Source organism: Mytilus edulis, chromosome 8 (assembly GCF_963676685.1).
Source record: "Mytilus edulis chromosome 8, xbMytEdul2.2, whole genome shotgun sequence".
NCBI lineage: Eukaryota > Metazoa > Mollusca > Bivalvia > Mytilida > Mytilidae > Mytilus > Mytilus edulis.
The window spans coordinates 63,857,114-63,875,682 of NC_092351.1; the positions used below are offsets into that span (position 1 = coordinate 63,857,114).

The 18,569-nt window shown below is 31.3% G+C and overlaps 1 long non-coding RNA gene across 1 annotated transcript; it reads right to left on the reverse strand.

Annotated features, from left to right (window-relative positions):
- Positions 1 to 16,402: 16,402 nt before the first annotated feature.
- LOC139487079 (uncharacterized) lies at positions 16,403 to 18,204 on the reverse strand. The gene is made up of 3 exons (XR_011655739.1): positions 18,061 to 18,204; positions 16,975 to 17,022; positions 16,403 to 16,487 (listed from the first exon to the last, which is right to left on the reverse strand). It is a non-coding gene; the product is annotated as an uncharacterized lncRNA (long non-coding RNA).
- Between the last annotated feature and the right edge of the window lie 365 nt (positions 18,205 to 18,569).

Consider the following 18,569-nt stretch of genomic DNA (forward strand, 5'->3'; position numbering starts at 1 on the left):
CAAAAGTTGTTAATATTTTGCATAGCAAATAAAGAAAAAGAAAAAAGAAAAATGCTTTGGTAATGTCGGTGACGACCGACAAACGTTCAACAGATAACATCCGGAACAACGAAAGACCTATATTGATAGTTATAGTAAATCAAATATTTCCATAGTCATGGCTTGTAAAACAAACTCGACAACTAGACCGTCAAGAAAGCTTATGTAGTGTTGATTTTCAGTACAGGATTTATAATGTCAAATTAACCGTGCAGTAATTTTATGTGAATACAAGATATTTCTGCTTGATTTATATTTAGTGTTGTCAAATTGTACGCGTTTGCATAACCGGTTACTCGTATAATCGTTCGACCGATTAACCGGTTAACAAGTAGTTTAAGTTGATGTTTGAAGGCCTTATCAATAGTACCCTTCACATCGATATAAGAATATTTGGTATGCGTGTCAATGTGACTCCTTCCAAGTCATACATTTACGTTTTTATAATACGATGAATTGAAGTTTGTCCTTTTGTATTATAAGGCTTGTCTGTGATATGAAGATTTTTGTAGAAGTTTTTCTTTTGTTAATCAAAGACACGGTATCAACTATGGCGTTTGTCTTAACTTCAGATTGAAAAATTAAAAAAAAAACGTCTTGATCTCGTAGAATTGATTATGTCTGAAACCGATGATTCTTCCATTTTGTCTTGTTGTCTCCGAAAATAATGTGAGGTGTTTCATTTAAATTGATTAATCCTGATATGTGTACTATCAAGTATAAGATCTTGCCCCGAGCTGAGAGACAAGTTCTAATTAATTTCATATTTTTGGATTAACAGTAGCAATCAATGTACTGAACAATTGATCCGTCAAATTAATTACCGTTACGATAATTTTTTAAGAAAACAAAAGTATTTATCGATTTCAATACAAATCATATCAAATCTATAAAAATTGAAAAAAGTCCGGTTAACCGGTTAGCGTTTTTTGGTATTCGGTCGTTCGAACGGTTAACAACACTATTTATATTAGAACACATATCTTACTATTTACAATTCTAAACAAATCATTTGATAGCATTATTATACAATGTAAATATTCAATGCAGAGAAAACATGACATACCACATTTTTTTTAGTTCCTAATTAGTTACATCTTCGCTAGCCAAGGGTTACGATCCACTCCCGCTCTCTTCACCCTTGGCAGATTGAGCCAACATTTGTGATATCAATGTCGCGCCATCTATCGGAAGATTAAAGTCACGCCTATTCCGAATACATTATTCTTGACCAATGGTAGCACTTGAACTCTTGAATTTGGAGGTAAAAACACGGTAGTGTCTAGATTCTACTCACTTGGAAAAGCCGGAAACGAAAATATACGTCAACATCCATGGATTTGTGCATGAAACATACACAGGAACTTCTATTTGTTGATTAAAAACATTCAAGTTGTCACTAAATATATTCGTATGTTTAGCGATGTAAAGACTTGTTGCACAATAAACACGTGGCAATTGTTTACAAACACTTTCTACATTTACACGTGATCATGTTATAGGCGCTTTTTGATTGGATGCAGCGAGTTTCTACTGCAACCAATAAAAATCCTTACCTTGTGTCTCCGAAATATTATCTCAATCCGCCAAGGGTGAAGAGAGCGGGAGTGGATCGTAACCCTTGGCTAGCGAAGATGAATTAGTTATTTTTCTTGTTCAAAAACATTCATACATCATCTTCTTTGAATGTCCATGACATTAAAATACTAATCCTGGGATGTGTTCTAGTTCATTTTAGTCTCCGATGAATGCTTAATTGTTCATAATTTTTTTGGCTTTTGACAAGCTTTTAGTAACTACAAATACTCTCAAATTATACTTTCATGGTAATTTGACCTGGTGATATAATTTGTAATCATGCATTTTTGTTATTTAATGTTTACCTAGTTAGTACAATTTCTCGTCTCACTGTTTTTTTTAATATATATCAGATTTCATAAGTGTTTGATATGAATATAAATTTTCAATTCAGTTCTAGATCTCGTGATGTGTATACATGAGGGACGAAAGATACCAGAGGAACAGTCAAACTCATAAATCGAAAATAAACTGACAACGCCATGGCTAAAAAGAAAAAGACAAACAGACAAACAATAGTACACATGGCACAGCATAGAGAACTAAAGAATAAGCAACACGAACCCCACCAAAAACTAGGGGTGATCTCATGTGCTCCAGAAGGCTACGCAGATCCTGCTCCACATGTGGCACCCGTAGTGTTGCTCATCTTATAACAGATCCGATCAATAGTTTTATTCGGTAGGTCTCATTCATGAAAGGGAAGGGGATTGTAGATAAGACGTAAGGAACATATTCGATGTTATCTGTGAAACGGTTTTTCCATAACGGTCAACCAACTCGTGATGGCGTCCGTAAAATCTACGAAGGGATGATTTTAACTTCACCATTTGACACTCTTGGTTTAAAAGCTTCCTTGTGAGCAGCAACTCTCTGTCGAAAAAATAATGATAGGAAATACAAGCACGGAAATGTCGAATCAATTGGGAGATATATAACCCGTATGCAGGTGTTGCTGGAATGTTGCTACTTAGAAATGGAAAGTTCACAATTGGGAAACTGAAATCATCTCTTTTGTCGTAAAGTTTTTTTTTCAACCGACATTCATTGTCAATTTCTAGATGTAAGTCAAGATATGAGGCCGACTAAACTGTATCTGTTGTATCCTTTATATTTAGTTTGATTGGATAGATGCGTTCAATAAAGTCACCAAATTTTTAATTATCTAAATAGCGGAAAGAAAAGTTAAAGGCTAAAGCTAACTTCTTATCTTTCTTCATAATAAGTTCCTGTATGACGTCAGCCTCATAATAATAATGAAACAAATCGGCAAAAAGAGGGGCACAATTGGTTCCCATTGGAATACCGACAGTCTGTGGAAAAACACGTTATACGAACGTTGCAAATATGGTGTCAATCAGGAAATTAAGCATATTGATAATTTAAGATTCAGAGAATTGTTTGTTTTAATCAGAGTGATCCTTTACATCGTAGGATTTATCCATCCCTTAGACAATATACTTGCATCTACGTTGGCCATTCCGTTGTGTCCCTTTGATTGCTGATAAAATAAATGTTAATAATTTAGAAAGAGGTTTCGTGGAGCAGTTGGAAGACCCAGCAATATACTGTTGTTTGTAATGACACTTGAGTAGTTAAGATATCCAATACAGTGATTGAAGATCATGTTCTTCAAATTGGGTTGAATTTCAGGAACATTATGTATCATTTTCTCTTTCACACAAAGCATCGAAATTAGATATTTTCTCTCGTTAAAACAACAAACTCGATAAACTAGACGTCATTGTCATATAGTCAAAACAGAGAAAAACTACACGTAAAGAATTTTACACTAAAAACAATGGCTTACTAGTTCACATGGCTAGAAATCAAGGCAATTAACTAACCATGCAATTACAAACCCATAATATACCAAGAAAGAAAAAGACATAGATCTTATGACATTTCATTTTAGAGTATCCATTTCTGATTCAAATATCTGCTCATGTACTTCCGAATCCCTATCAAATGAGATAAATGTATGATACATATCCAAGTTTACGATATAGACAGAGACTGGAAAGAGACCTTCCTCGCTTTGAATATATTGCGCATATTGCCTCAAATGCAAGAGACATCTATCAACAACCCAATATTTTGCCTACACGAAAATATGAATTTGTTTTGTTCCAAGTTTATGAAATACGAAAATAACTCTTTTGAGCTGGTTTTGACAATCATTTAAGCCTGCAGCCAAAAAAATAGATATCGTCCCTGTGTTTTCTTGGTGTGATAAGGGCATACCTTTTGATCAAGTGTTTTTATGTTGTTTCTAAGAATTGAAAATAAACTAAAACACTTATTCAAACTTTTTTGTAGTCAAAGTGCTTTTGATAGGTCAAATAAAGTTCTTCTCGTCTGCATTGCACTACAGGTCAATATCAAAAGTTTCAAAACATAATAAAAACTCCTAAGTCAGTGGTTTCTAAATATGCCCCCTTTACATGCACATTTATTTCTGACGAGTCCTTATAGCAACATAACATGACCAACATGAAGTTCTAGCTAACATGTTAGATTTCGTAAATAATAATTTGATCGTATTTGAAGCTTTGCAAATGTCCACCGATAGTTCTAATGTCATATTTTTTTTCATGTATGGTTGTGTCCTGTTATCTTTTTTTCATGGTGAGTTATGTTTCGTTTTACACTACACGGTTGTGATACGGATAAGTGACACGATTGGCTTTACCAACACCATAACGACATTTTCATTGGCTCTCCATTGATTCCCATGAAAGGTACGACGATGTATATGTTTTTATAGCAAATGACATACACAAGTTGTTCAATGATACTCAAAACATTCAAAAACTTTCACTACCTACTACATAATAAAGGCATTAAAACAACATACATGTACTTCATTATCACAATTATTTCTTAACTTTTTATATTAAAAGTGTGAAATTGAAACCACCTCAACTTTGTAGATATATATCGTTTAAGGAGGCATGTGTATAGTCTATACGTTTTTAACGAATCAATGTATTTCCAATGCACTAAAACACCTCAATTATGTTAGGTTTTCTTAACCAGACATTTTTATGGCTTTAAAGAAGCTCTTTATAAGATGATAAGAATATAACTTTCGTCCTCAGTGTTTAAATAAACGAGATGAATTATATCCCTAAAATGACAAAATAAAAAGAATATGGTAATCTATTACCAATACCTACATATATACTTGTCTTAGTACGCAACTATTGCTATACAATAAGACCCCCTCTTAATATATATATTCGAATGAGTATATCATATACTTCATATTATTTGGAAGGAAAAAGAAAATAGTTGGAAATATAATCTGTTCAAAAATGGCTAAATTACCATGTTTAATGATTATTATATGGAATTTGATTAAAGTTATTATAGGTAGGTCTGATCTTATTTTATTATCTATAAAGTTATTATGTAAATGTTTGCTAGTGTTTGCAAAATTACTAGACCATAATCATGCGCGGCTATATTTGATATAGAAGAAACATTAGGTCGAATTGACATTGTCCAGTTGTGTTCTTTTAAACGGTAGCATTACAGTCTTTTCTCTATTTTTACATTTTTGAGCGGTGTTTGGAAAATGGTATTCCTCACTAGTGCAATATCTGTGATCGGCAAATGATTGGTCGAAATTTGATAATGACGTTAAAATTTTCTCGATGTCTTCTGAAGTTCATATTATGACCATGGTTGATGACGTCATATATAATGAACATAACTTTCTAAAAATATTCGAAACGTTAGTATAAAAATCATTAGAAAAAACAGATTCAACCACTATTACTTGTATTACAATACATATCCACTCTCAACAGTTAAATTTTAATTATATAAAAAGCTAGAGTCAAGAAATATCGTAACACACTTGTTGCACTGATTGAATCTATAAATCATTACCCAGAATTATACAAAAAACACTCATTTAGCTCGACCATTCGAAATGGCATATTATTTTTTTGTTACAGTTAGTACTAAAACATTCAAATATCGGTTCATCTAGCTAGGGTTTTAATAAATAAAAACCAGATATACAAAGGCAGTCTCACTAAATGAATATTACAAAGGCATTAGCTATCAATCTTTACTTGTCAAAACAAAATTCACAAATCAAGTTAAGGAAGAACGACAAATAAACATTCAACACTTACCAAGCTTCAACCAATTAGTACTTCTGCTCCTGAACTTGTTCAGCTGGTATCAAAAACAAAAACTATTTTGATAACGGTTTCCAGATTTACGAAAAAGCCTCATTGATGATGTACGTAATTGGACATTCCTTATTTTACTTAATTTTTATATGAACCATAATGTTAAAGTTAAATTGTCTTATAATATGTTCTTCAGGTTCATGTCCTACAGGATACTATGACTGTGTTGGATATGATTGGTGTTGTCGATATGGTTACAGATGTACTGGTTTTTCAACTTGTTTCAAATACTATTATTACTACTACTACTATTATAATAATGACTATGATTCCTCATCGAAAGAAGAAACTACCATGACCCGTCAACCGTTGGGTAATATATTTAGTCAGTACATGTTTTACTCTTTAATAGTAATAACGTCTACAGAAACAACAAAACGGGTCCCTTTTTATGATTTCCTTGCTTGCATTTTATTAATTCACTCTGTCGTAAAAATATTCGTATGACTCTTGAATATTATATGTAGGGCTGCAGCAAATTCTTGTCTCGTCCAGAACATAATAATATATTGGACAGAGTATGCTAGTGCAACTGGTATTATACTAAGTATATTATTAATTTTTATCTACAATCTAATACAAGTTAGGAAGACATCCTTAAACAAGCGGCAACTAGTTACCCATTCTAAAAGTAAAGAAAAAGATTCCATATTGTGTTTGTACTATCATAACCATTAAACTAAATGATGAAAAATTTGAAAAAATATTAACCTGGTTAACTGGTTAGGTTTTGATAACTGAAACAACGGGTTATCCTTTGTTTTAAAAGTCATTTGAACAAAGACTTGCCCAGTTTTGGTCTTAATCATCATTTTTTTACTGAAAAGTTCTAATTAAAAACTATTTTGAATAAAGCATCTGCATTAATGGAAAGAGTGCGTGGATAATTTACACATAAATTGCAGTAACTGGCCCAAAATGCGACAACGAAATTACGGAATTGAGGGAAAACAAAACTGGTTTGTTTTCAAAGATTATATATTTACAACATAAATATCTTATTCTAAGGATTATTCCAAAAGGTGAAGTTCATAAAACCTGATAAAATAAAACGTTATCAACTTATGGAAGGAGTGTAATCACCTTATATTCCTGTCTCTATATATGCATTGTTCGAAGTAAATGGTGCGTTAAACTTGGTTTTATAGCATCCTCAATCTTCGACTTGTATGAAAGTTTTTAAATTTTTTACATATAGCTTTACATACTTTATTTTGTGTTTACTTTGGTTTAAATTTTGTCGTTACTTTTAACTAAATGAATTCTAAAATTTATGAAGTATTTCATTAGTAGAACAATTGCCGGAGGATGTATAGGTGGCTTTGTTGGTCTGGTAATCTTATTATGTTGCATTTCTAACTGTTGTTCTGGTAAGTAATATTATGTTTTATCAAACTATATACCTAAGAAAACGAAGACAATTTATAACACTCATAAACGATTTTCATCAACTACGTGAAGGTGTCGTTCTTTGTTAGTATGCATCCTTTATTCGATAAATTAACATGTCGACTTGTAAATAAATATTCAGATATTCAAATACAAACCAATTCTTGTTGTTATTGAAAATCCATTAATAATATTTGACACACAGCCGAGTATAAAACAATGTTCCTTATTAGGGAGGTACACGGTAAATATTTTCATTCAAAATCTAGCAGGTAAGGAAACAATGATTTAAAATTGAAAATAATTCGTTTCTTACTCTTATCGGAAGACATGGACAAATATTCTGCTATACAAAATAAATGTATTTGATAAAGATATATAAGGAATCTTTACTTCAAACTAGTCAATAAGCATGAGTTTGAAATGTGTATAACAAGCATACTTGTATATACAAAATGAAGAGGACAGAATCGTTCTTCACAAAAATTAAAACAAAACAAAATCAAAATAATGTTATCTGTATATTAGTATGTATTTGTGTTATATTTATCATAGTGTTTCATATATTTCTGTATTTTTAATTTGTTTAAGCACATACAGGAAAAATTGAATCTATTAATATCCAAACAAGAGAGCAAGATAGAAACACATCAACAGCCATCGGTCAACAACGAATCGGAAGTACACATGGAAACCTGCAATCAATGACACTACCTGGCACCTACGAACCTGCTCACCCTCCACGGTCATACCATATCTAGACATTTTTGTTTACTTTGTAACTTAGCTGTTGTATGATTGGAAAATGAATAATACATATGTCCTTAAAAATATTGATGGGTTTATTCATAAATGAATATCATTCTGATATATTTTTTGTATAAACGATTAAACGTTGGATTGAAGCACAATAAATCCTTCTTTTTTTTTTAAATAAATGATTAAGGTGGTGTAATTTGTCTGGGAAAACAGCATATTGTTAATTTTGTTTTCAAATGTTCAAGGTAATGATTATATCTATTTGCACCAGTAGATCCAATGCTAACTTAAAAAGATTATAAGAACACGTCGTACTTTACTTTAGAAAAATGAATGGTCAATTTGAACGTATATGAAAATATCGTGTTCAAGGATAAATCGTACTGTTTAATATTTAAAACATATATACAGCTCTGATTCATACAAGGTTGTTTTCTCAAAAGATGACTTTGTTTTATTGACAACAAATTTGTTATTTTTGGTAGATGCAGTTTTCACCAAAGGGCGATATTTTGTTTTGGACAGTCGACTTGTTCTTTATTCATATTAGACCGATTTTATGCAGAAACTTTCAATTAAGATTAAAAAAAATCTATCATTATGCTGTTACTTTGTATTGAACGTTTGGTGACAATTTTGATAACAGCTATGCCATTACATTTGTCAAAAAAAGATAGCACAGATACAGAACATTCTGAAAAATAAAATCACAAAAATACCGAACTCAGAGGAAAATCAAATTGTAAAGAGTTCATAATCACATAGCAAAATCAAATGACAAAACACATCAAAAACGAATGGATAACTGTCATATTCCTGACTTAGTACAGGCAGTCTCATCGAAGTCTGACATATATCTCGATCTGCACTTAGAGATGGACAAAAAGTGTCTTTGATAACACAACTGTACGACAAAAGGTATGATTTACAGCTGACAACTTGTAAATTTTTCATTTATATGTAGTTACATATCAGAAGCGCCTGCAGGTAGAGTAAATATATCTTAGATTATACAAAATTCCAGAGCTAGCATTTCTTATCATGATTTCATTGAGTTCTAGCTTGCAATATAGCTATATGCCCAAGTAACCTAAGGGGTTGCTTTATAATCAGAATTCGAAAATCGTACGGACGTTATAATTAGAGGGTTAATTGTTATTGAATATCTGTTTAAAAAAACGACAACGGATATGCTCCAATTGGTATTATCGCAATTACGTCATCATTCCCTGTGGCTGAGACATCGAAATTGTCTTAACACTAGGGCGTGTCTCTGGTTAACGAAAGTCTGATAAAATTAGATGTATCCTAAGTTTGGTCTTAAAATTATGATAAATACAAAGGTGTCTAAGGATGATCTTTGGATATTCTTAAAAGTAACGATTTCCTAAGTTGCAATAAAAACAATGAATATAGCCTTTAGTCAGTATTTGAAAAAAAGTATTCCATATCTTCTTAATATTATTATTCTATCGAAGCTATACAAATAGTATATTTGACGATGTCATATTATTAAGCACATTTAAATTAATCCGTGTTGTCTTTTTTTAAGCTTAACAAACATAAACAGCATTGTGTCCACCTGACCAAAGGCTAAAACTTCAATTGTAATTGATAAAACATTTGAATTTCGGTTTCATTAAAAAAAAATAGACTTCTTTTCTTAAGCCTATTCAATACATATAATGCAACCGACTGGACTTATGACCATTGCTAGCTAATAGCTCATGTAATTTAAATCTATTAGTATGACGTTAACACTTTATTTTTCGTTAATTATTTTTTTCCATAACAGATGCAACCGCCCGTCTTTTACATAATCATAATTTTATACCAAAGCATATTGAAATATATTTCATTTAATTCTACCTACATTTTTATGAATAACATAAGCATGTTAGAATGGTCCTATGACCATTGTATAACTTTAGGACTGTCCTAAGATAGCTTTGGTTTTGATGATATGATATGTCTTAGACACACCCTAAGACATATCTTACAATGCTTTCATTGACTTGGCCCCTAAACTGTAACCTGAATATATATGTATACGTTCTCTTCCATGTAATGACTGTTCAGTGTTTTATTGTGTTGTGTTGTATTTTATTTTATTATTATTTCATTATGTATAGCAACAATCATTGTAATCATTGTATGAAATATAAAACCCGCAAGGGTCGATAATTGGATTAATAAAGTATTCTATTATGTACATGTACTTGCATGAACAGCACGACGGGTATCCCTAAGGGAGCACGAACTGTTTTCCCTTCTGGAGCACTTGCGTATAATTTCAGATTTTGGTGTGGTTCGTGTTGCTAAGTTTTTATTTCGATATTGAATGTGTTGTTGACTTGTAAGTCTGTTCGACTGTTCGTCGTTTTTCTATCCTTTCCATTGCATTATCAGGTTTTCGTCGACAGAATAGTATAAGTATTGAATTTCTCATTATAATCTCTTATTCAAACTATATATCAGAAAATTGAATGAGAGTTTCAGTGACATTTTATTATTGTTTAAGTACAATGTACCAACATTTTTCTAATGTGGAAATACAATGTGAGTCTCTGTGTGCTTAAAGTGCATGTTTTTTTTTATAATTTATTCACAGCTTAATGTATCATTCAAAATCTATGTGACGAAATATCTGCTAGTTTTTTCATTTTTCTTTTGAAATCATTATCATTGATTTTGTTAACTGCCCCATGTTATAACGCCACTCTATTGTATCGTACGGTTGATTAAGGTCAGCCACGTCGCAAGCATTGTACCACCAACCACCTTTCTCAATTTCAGCACAGTTCCCATGTATATGTTTATCATTGTCATTATTGAATGTTGTGAATCTTTGGACAGCAGCCTTTCCAGCATTGTTTACATTTAACAAACTATCCCCTGCAAAACAACAAATAATAGGTACCAAAGAAAAATAACCAATTATACAATTCAAAATTTAGCAAACGAATGTTATGTCGGGTACTAAGAGGTCAGAAACACCTGAATTTTGCACTTGCAAGTTGATAGTTCCACATCATTGAACACATATTCATGTGACCTTAATTAATTCAATAACACAAGATTGGTTATGCATGTATAAATCGTGGCCAGTAATTTAAAAAAAATGTAAAAATTTAAAGTGAAACAGAGGTAAACCATTTAGTAGATATATTTGATCAACAAAACAACCACTCTTATACATATAAAGATGCAATTAACTTTTTATTAAACCTATAACATAGAAAATTGCACGAGGTCGGTATATATCTATATTGATTTCTATATCGGGTTATATATCTTAAGAATGTATTTTTAGGTGAGGTTTTGGAATAAGTGTCAAATGCTCGGACTCATTGGTGTTTTTCCATTCGATACAAGGTAAAATATTTTGCCCCATATCACCTATTTATCTTTTAACATAAGACTAAATAGCTCATAAAAGGTCATTTGACAAAATTTAAGCAGATTCTTGATTTTCTTTCTTTTGATTTGAGACCCAGATAATACCAATGCAAATATAAGGTCAAAGTCCGAGTCAGCTTTTTCCCGCCATATTTTATAAATCAAATATCTCGAAAAGGAGCTCCATGACCTATCAATATTTTTAGCTCATTTCGATCCTTAACTAATATTCTTCCAGCTTAAAGTAACAATTTTGAATGCTTGATTTATTTAATTTTGCCTTAGATCACCTAAGTACATCCTGGCGTTAATTATATGGCGTCTAAACTTATTCTAATAGGAATATACGTTTCAGTATGTTATAAATCAATTTTGAGCCACTGCCACTTTAATAAATGATAGCTGAACAGCACACTTATTTGATGTATGCAGACATTGTGTTTATCTTCATGTCCCCTTATTATTTCTGCACAGTTGAATTAATCATGTAATAGCTGAACTTAGATGAAATATATGGCGTTTACAATAACATAATAATAACAGACAATGCAGATGACCTAATACTTGGGACTTTAATACAAATGAAATACGAGTGGGTTTGGATAATTTGGACACAGTGACTAAGAAGTAATTACAGTGGTTTATAATATAAGTGAAATTATTTATTGTTATTTTACCATAATCGTTGCTATCTAAACTTGAGCCAACTGGCTTATTGACTTCAAAATAAACGTGATTTAAACATTATGTTACAAAAAATGTTTGGGGGTTCAATTACTAATGGTAGCCGGTTGAAATCTTAAAAGAAGAGATTCTATGCCTTCGTCTATCTCTTGTATTTCATATTAATAATTGACACGATTGGGCCCAAACAAATTTGTTTTTCTTGATTTTTGTTGCTACAATTTCATTAACAAACGGACACTTCTTCAAACATTTAAAGACATTATAGGGAGGGTTGGGATCCCGCTAACATGTTTTACCCATCCACATTTATGTATGTGCCTGTCCCAAGTCAGGAGCCTGTAATTCAGTGATTGTCGTTTGTTAATGTGTTACATATTTGTTTTTCGTTCATTTTTTTACACAAATAAGGCCGTTAGTTTTCTCGTTTGAATTGTTTTACATTGTCTTATCGGGGCCTATTATAGCTGACTATGCGGTATGGGCTTTGCTCATTGTTGAAGGCCGTACGGTGACCTATAGTTGTTTAGTCTGTGTCATTTTGGACTTTTGTGGATAGTTGTCTCATTGGCAATCATACTTCATCTTCTTTTTTATATGACTAGACATAACTGTTGATGCACCAAAGGCTGAATGTTTGGTTATGCCTAATAAAAAAAGGTCAATGCAGTATTTGGCTATACATTATATACATTTCTGTCCTATATTGATGAAAAGAACTTTAACATTATATAAATAACACATAGCTGAGAGGGTGATAGAGCAGATTGGTACTCCGAGAAAACGTTGTTAACCGCGGCGAAGCTAAGGTTGACAATGCTTTTCCAAGGAGTATCAATCTGCTGTATCACCCTCTCATCTGTGTGTTATTCAATGTATTATACTTTATGTCCTATCATTATAAATAATTGTCTTTTACAGATTAATTTTATTTCAAAAGTATTTTCTATGACGTCACGTACATAAAAAACGTTACGGGTATTAGAAAGGGAAAACAATAAACAAGATGTTCAATTATTTTTATGTTGACAGTTGAATAATAACATCTGAGCCAATACGTAAAACTTAAGCATTGTATTCAATACTTCATGTTAATTCAATTCATTGTGCTTTTAATAGTCTAGACGAGAGGGTAACGTTCAAAAAAATTGTCACCCTCTCAGCCATGTGATAGGGTAAATTATGGCATTTTTACGTGAAGTATAATAATGTTTTATATAAATAGTATTGATATATAAATGAGCAAATACTTACCAGCTGTTACACTGTAGCCGTTTATTGAAAGTATATTTTTACTTTTCTCGTCGCCAATTCAAAAAGTAGAATACTCTGCATACTTAATGGTACCGTTTGCATTTCCCAGCTGGAACCGAATTTTATGTCGACCATTTGAAGAAAGTGTTTGAATATATTCATTTCCTTAGAAAAGAGATGGCAAATGATGCTATTTAAAAAAAAAAAAGTTTACAAAAACTATTCAATGAATATCTTCGATACTAAACGCCATCAGAGCTGTTTTTGATTAGTGAAAATGTCCTTTATCTATTCATTTATACCAGCTGTATGGACGCACCAAAAAGTTTTGCCAAATACAATTAAGGTTATCTATTCCAAGTCGGGAACAGGACAGTTGTTATCCATGTGTTTGCGCTTTTAATATTGCCATGTGATTAGGAACTTTCCTTTTTGAATTTTCTTCGGAGTTCAGTATTTTTTTAACTTTCCTTTTTCATACGGTAGAAAAGCATTAATGTTTAAAAAAAATCACAGTTTTGTTAACAGTTAATTCATAAACATGACCATATCAAATATATTTCATGTCAACATTGAAGTGATGACAACTGGGCTGGTAGTATCATTGGAGAATAAAAATTGGCATCGACCTAGTGGTTGTAAATAAACTCGTCATAGACACCAGGATTGACATTTATTAGTCAAAGATTGTATTCACAATCAAAATGATATTGCGTACCAAATTCAAGCTCCAAAACCTCAAATTATCAAATAAATAACAATGTCTTGTGTACATGTCTATAGTAAATTTGCAAGCCTGCAATAAACTCTTAAGACTAAAAGGTTGTCAGTTAACATGATTTACCACCGCGCAAGCTAAATATTCCAGGGACCATATGGACTGCATTTCTTTCTCAGCTTACTGTAAATGGCCTGCTTTTAATCAAATGTAATAGTGCACTTCATACAAAAAATGTACACCAATAAGACCATCAAAATAAAAGTAATATAAACAAATAAATAAAAAGACTAGTAATCATTCTTATCTGCTTTATAATTTGATATACTTCAAATTTTAAATGAATTAGTAACGTTGATAAAACTGGTGCTTATACTTCTCTTGAAACCATCATCATTGATTCTTTTATGGTATATCCCATATCAGATTTTTCATTTTTCCGCTTATGTTTGACGTTCCAATGATGTCCCAGATTATGGGAGTGTTGGGCTTTCAAATACATGTGTTTTCTATGTACCTTTTCGGAGTCAGGATCCTGTAGTTCAGTAGTTGATGTTGGTTTATCATGTTTATGTCATACTTGTTTTTCGTAAATTGTACTGTTTTTATGAATTCGTAGAAATATCATTCATAGTCATGAATTCAATTTTAAACTTGATTGTGATTTCATCTATTTTGTCTGATATAAATCATATATGTGTTAAAATATTGACGCAAAATATTTGGTTTATATTGATTGTAATAAACATTCTAATGTCAAAGGACTTTTTTTTAAGTATAGAGACATGCGTCTTTGAAAAGGGTCAACACGCAGTGACCTTTTCAAACCGGAATTGAAAACAAAGGTACTTGAAATCATATTTAAGGGTAATCAGTAGTCGAACTTACTATGAAGTCTTACATTTATACTTATTTAAATAAACATTATTTAATAGACCAAATTATTGGAACGTTCTATTTATATATTTAATTCCGAAATTGATTAATGTCAAATTTAACAGGGTTTGATATCTTATATTCACCGGAAGTGACGTATCTTGGAAATTCTTGGAAACTGTTGAAAAATCATAATAAGTATTTGCTCACCTCAATTGGAATCGTATCTTATGTTATCATTTCTATTTGATATTTTTGGACTAATAAGCACACAAAGGAGAGACTTTGTATCTTTTACAAATATATTTAAACGTTAACATGGTTAATGTAGATTTCATGCCAAAATTTGATTTCTAATTTCACCTTCATAATTTCTCTCTCTGAGTCAAACGGAACAAATCGCTTCGGGATTATGGCGTCTCAGTTAAGCGACACATATAAGAATAGAATAGTCTTTCAAACTCTATAATTAATTGGACTAGGGAATCAGTATATTGAAATATAGGAAATGACTACACATGACATTGAGTAATAAAAAGTTCTAAAGCATCTCCGTCATAAGCACACAAGGCCTGGATACAAACATTTTGGGAATTAGTGTAATAAAATCTATGACATGACAACAACAATGATAACTTTTAAACCGGAATTTAGATTAGCATATTTTCTTCCATGTGTTGCAAATAAAAGTAGATAAAAATCATATGTATTTACAATCAGTGTAAAGACGCATATAATTTTAAAAGTTCATTTTTAACTAGATTATCTTCCTAATCCAATACACAGAATATAAACATGTATTGGGAATAAATTTATGATGAGCTTCTGACCGTTTTATTCAACAAAACAGTGTGTTTATAATGTTTTTGATATGGGATATATATTTGTTTCATATATTTATTTAAGTTTGTTATATTGTCTAATATTCAGCTACTGTACATTGGAAGGTTGAACACTGTTTTGGTCATAATAAAAATCTTGTCTGTAGGTCTTATACTTCTCTTTCATTTTATTGTGTGGTTTCTAGTGCCTCTGACGAGGTTAATTTTAACCTAGAACTGAGCTTTGAATACACGAAGTTAATAAAGTTTTATTGTCATTGAAAATATACTACTTGTTCTCTGAACATTCGGTTGTATTCGTGATTTATATGTGAATCCGTTAAAGTTTAATAGCACTCAATTTAAAGATGCATTTGAACATTAGTGGGTAAAAAAAAAGTATAATACATAATTTGATCAAGTATTTGTGAACTTCCAACTATCATCTACTTATAAAATTGGAAATGGAGCATAACTACATAAAAATGCGTATGATACATGTTTCCAAATCCAATGCTGAATTCTTAAATCTGTGTCATATACTTAAAACAAGCTTAAAGTGTCGAACAATATGGTACACGCTGCTCATTTATGTAGTCTTTATTATATGTCAAAATTAGACAAAAAGGTATGCGCAACATACAAATCATGAAGTCCAAATCTAAATGTTGTATAATACCTCGTTTTGTTCACATGATACAACATTGTGACACTGTTCTCCCTCTGATAAACCAGTACAGGAAAGGCAAATGATTCTACATTCTGTAAAGAAACCGACACATTGTTAATCGAGTATGCATTCGACTGAAATGCAAACACACGTCTTTGTACATGTTTTATAGTATATTGAGAATAAAGTACCTTTGTGTGTTTTATTAGTGTGTCCGATTCGTTCTTTTTTTCTAAATTGTGTAGTTTTTCTGTTTCTGATTTCTGATTTGATATCATGTAAAGTAATTGTTGAAAGTTTGCTAAAATTATTTAACCTGTATCCAAATCGAATTCTCTATTGAGGGGTATAAAAAAAAATTACGGTTTATCACTTTCCGACGCCTAGTCGTAAAATGCATTTTTCTTCTCCTAGTTTCTAACCGTCTTTCCACTTACATGTAAGACAAAAACCAAAAAAGACAAATCAAAAATAAAGCGTCGTTTGTTGTTATGTGTACATGTATATGTTATTAGTACATTTTTTTAAAATATGTCTCTCATTAAATGTTACTGTAATAGATAGGGAGATATAACTTACCCAACTGTGCAAAATTACAAAGTAAAACCAATAATAGTGCTGGTATACCTGATCGAAAATAAATCACGTGATATGTGTATGTTTATTTAATGTACATGCTTTACCCATCTAAATGCAAGTATAGAAACAAGCAAATCTCAACTCTTAGACATATCAAAAAGTAAACAAAGAATCATAAAAGTATAAGCAAATGTATTGATAAAAAAATATATAATAACTTAGTGCAGTAATTTTTTATGTAAAACATAGAAATTAAAACATACTTCAGGAAACCCAAGTGCAGACAAAAGCATCTTACTCTTAGGGCATTGATCACATTTAGATTAATGAAAGAATTATGTTATAGCCGTTTTTTCTAAATTAATACATAGAAAAGATAACCAAAATACACTAATAACATATTTTGACATATTACACATATCATGATAGTGTATATTGCTGATATCCCTGGAAGGAGGTGGTTGGGATTATGTTATTAATAGTTAACCTACCATAAAAAGTGCATATGGTTTTACATTAGTAATTTTGGGGCCCTTTATAGCTTATTGTTCGGTGTGAGCCAAGGCTCCGTGTTGAAGGCCGTACATTGACCTATAATGGTTTACTTTTATAATTGTTATTTGGATGGAGAGTTGTCTCATTGGCACGCACACACCATCTTCCTATATATCTAGACAAACAGAAAATAAGTCAGATTAAAGACTTCAAATTCCAAAAGCATAGCGAAAGATACCATAGGCAGACAGCAGTATTATTGACGCAACAACTGATGTTTCACCATTTTGTTTACGACTTGTAATGACAAGTGTTCAAGATATTTGAAAAAGCAAAAAAAGGAGGAGTAGATTAAACAGAAACATACATTTAGTTTAAACTCCGTCTTCTTGAGGAACAGTAGTTAAAGGAGGTATGAATAAACACATGTTTTTGAATCTAATAATTGTTCGATTCATTGTATGTTCCCGTGCCCGAATACTTTTAACCACAGAAGATTCCAACCGTTTTCCATCCTGTAACATAGATCGTTAGATCAAAATGACAACTATAAGTATATATAGTTTGTGACACCAAATTTAAATTACCTACCAGAAGTCATGTTCACCCTTGTGTAAGATAGGATATGTATCATATATTACATGATTCACAAGTCAGATATTTTTGAAGATAAGACATATAATGATCTTTGAACTTTGTGTTCTATTATCTTCATATGAACATATTTAATCTATGAACGAATGAATGCATGCTTTAATTTATTATAGTGCAACCTGTATATATACAAAAGATAACATTATAGCCAGCAAGATAGGCTTACGATGGACTGACAAATTAAAGCTAGAATTTTTGAAAAATAGATAACACATAGTTTTGGACGAATGTCTAAAGTTATTAAAATTCAACAGTTAAAGTAAAATAATTAGAGAATTTCTCTCGGGCATTAAAAATTATATGAAATGTATGTCCCCAGACTAACTTTCCTAGGAAATCATGTCCATGTCAATTATATAGCTAAGTTAAATGTCAGACCTTTATTTTAAAAGATAATTATAAATGTTTTGTTTCAATATTCAGTTTTAGAGTTGTGTTATAATATA